Source organism: Phocoena sinus, chromosome 2, assembly GCF_008692025.1.
Source record: "Phocoena sinus isolate mPhoSin1 chromosome 2, mPhoSin1.pri, whole genome shotgun sequence".
NCBI classification, from domain to species: Eukaryota; Metazoa; Chordata; class Mammalia; order Artiodactyla; family Phocoenidae; genus Phocoena; species Phocoena sinus.
This window is the reverse complement of record NC_045764.1, coordinates 99,386,967-99,390,176: the sequence shown is the minus strand read 5'-3', so window position 1 is coordinate 99,390,176 and position 3,210 is coordinate 99,386,967.

Here is a 3,210-nt window from a genome sequence, read left to right as displayed (position 1 = left end):
CCGCCTCGACAGACAACCGGAGCCACCTCGGCCGGCCCACCTTCTGTTCCAGTCCAGCCTCAAATGGCAGCGCCAAAAAACGTTCCACACTCTGATTGGCCCGCTCCTCTTTTCAAAATCAGGACCCCGGAAGGTGGCCAGAAACTGCCTGTCTAGTGAGTTAAGGGCAAAGGGGCGGGACCACGAAGGGTGTGGCGGGCAAAACTAAGAAACACGAAAAGACGAGTTACACTTGCTCCTTCTTAGCCATATTTTGGAGGAAAATACTTTTTATCGTGTATTTTAAAACACCCGGCCTGCGCCTGAGACAATATATTCGGGGATATGTAATAGACACCTCATTCTCATTTTTTTCAGAACTTGGCCGAGGCTGAAGGCCTTTTTACAGAGAAACCTGTTCTACGGAACCGGAGGGGAGACAATTTGGGTCAGAATTCACAAACGCTGATCTTAGTAACCCTCAGCTGGGGCGTTTGGTGGGAACTTCGGCTATGGGAACTGGTCCATACTTGGCTTGGGGGCTGATGGTGACGCCCAAATCTTACCTCTTAGGTAAATACAACAAAGAAAACCCGTCATGAGAGAGTATAGAGTGCGGGAGGAATGCGAAGTTCGCGAAAGGCGGCAGCTGCAGAAGCTTCATTTGGTGGAATGATTTAGGACACCAGGGAGGAGCCTGGCTCCGGGCCCACACAATGCAGAAACCTTGCTTATCTTGTTGACAGACAAGATTACACATACTAGGCCCTAGTTCCCGGGCTGCTTTTCCATTCTCAAACATCAGCAATCCCATCAGGGTGTTTTCTGTTTTGGGGGGATGTAATTTGTTTAGGGCTGGAGACTTGGACTCAAATACTGCAGACAATACAGCATACATTTACTACCACCCTTGCCTCACTCCCATGTAAACTTGGTAAGAGTATCAGCAGAACTTTATCTGCATTATCCACTTGTGTGCCTATTACCTAACTGTGCCAGGGGCCAAATGCATATTTGCTGACGTGAACGGATTTAAGTGGGAAACAGTTTTCTTAGAACCATATTTCTCCTTTTGGAGTTGAGGTCTTTAGGTGTGCTACCTTCCCAATCTAAAGAGGATTCTCTGAAGAAGTGGGAACAAAATGGAAATTAAACATTTTGCTTTATCTTAACAGTTGTTTGTTGAGCCCCTATCATGCAGTTTGGTATAGGATGATGAGCAAAACCAGACACAATTTTGGCCCTCGAAGGGAGCGGGGAAGAATATCAACCAAGTAACTTATGAATGGGGGCATAATTATTAACTGAGAGGCGTGCACTAGGAAAGGAATATCATTCCATGACAGGGTACAATGAAAGATCCTTGATGGGGGAGGGGCAGTGTACCAATTGACTGATCTGAAGAATCAGCAGAAATTAACTTAGTAAAACGTGAAGGTGGGATGGTGGACTGGGACCAGCATTTAGGAGACAAAAGGCACGGCAGAAAAAGCCATCAGTTTTAACAGGAGCCAGTACATCAGAGGCTATGCTGAACCCATTTCTCCTCTTTTCCTTCAGACATAACTATAAATAATTACTTATGTTATCTTTAGCCTCCTCCCGTCCCCAAACTTCACATTGTTTTGGGCTTTAGGACCCCCTATGTCTCTTAATATTAATTTTTCTAACTATGTATTAATGCTTTTTTAAAGCTGAGCTCTTTGATTTTGTGTTTTGTCCTTTAAGATGAAAATATTAGTTCTTAATGATATTAACATAATTACTTAAATTTGCTTTATCCATGTATATAAATATATACACACATATATATATAAAAAACAGAATAGGAATAGCAATATTGCTAACGTAAGGCTGCTGAATGAAGTTTAAATTTGTTTGTTTTTTTTTCTTCACATTATATCCCATTGGAAATGTACAGACAAAATATTGTGTTTTAAATGAACTGGACGTACATCTTCTCTTTGGTTATTATGGATGTACCGTAGTTTAATCAACCAGACCTATATTGATGGATACATGGGCTATTTCCAGTCTTTGCTATCACAAAAAGTTACCTGCTAATGGATCTTTAGCATAGATTGGGACAAATGGGATTACTAGGTTAGAAAGTAAAAGAATGTTATTTTCTTTATTATTCCCAAATTCACCTTCATAGAAGTGGTGTGACTTTGTATTCATACCAGTAATGTATGAGTTCCTATTTCCCCACATCCTCTCCCATAGAATGGATTGTCAAACTCCTAGATTTTTGCTAATATGATAGGTGAGAAATGGTATCTCAGTATAGTTTCACATTGATCTTTTTATGAATGATATGGAGCATCTTTCTGAATGGTGCATGAATAAAATGAATACATACAATGAAATGCGAGGATGAATCTGTTAAGGAATATGGCGGATATACAGCTATGAAGTGGAAAAAGCAAGGCACGGAAGACCGTGTGCAGTATGTATGTAAGAAGGGGTAGAAATACATACACAAATGTAAACTTGCTTACATTTTTAAAAATAAACAATGGAGGGGACTTCCCCAGCAGTCCAGTGACTAAGACTCCACGCTTCCACTGCAGGGGCCACAGGTTTGATCCCTGGTCAGGGAACTAAGATCCCACATGCTGCATGGTGCAGCCAAAAAAAAAAAAAAAAGATTAAAAAAATGGAAACGTAAATCAAAATCTAATAAAAATGGGAACCAATAGGGGAAGAGCAAGGGGAGGGAGAGAGCAGGAATGGAAGCTAGATTTCTGAATATATCTTGTTTTATAGTTTGACCTTGGAGTCATGTAAATGGTTAACATGTTTAAAATATAAAATAAAGTTAAAAAGCAACCACTGAGTGGAAAACAAACTGAAATAAGTGAATCAATCTTTTCATCTGTTTCTTTTTATCTGAATTTTATTTCTTTTTATTTGACTTGTCAATCCATTACCTATTTTCCATCAAGATGGCCTTCTTTTTTAAAAAAAAAATTTAGAAACTTTTTATATATTAGCCCTGTGTGATATGGGTTGCACTTTTAAAAACTAACCTTTATTGGACTTTCTGCTTTGCTTGTTTGTTTAACTTATAGTTAAGATAATCAACCTCGTCCCTGAGACTCTGAATGATAGGAATGTTTTCTCTACTCCCAAGTTACAAAATAGTTTATTCTTTTTTAAAAAATGCCAGTTTTTAAATGCCAGGTTTGTTTGTTTCTTTTAAAATATTTAGATCTCTGATCCATTTGG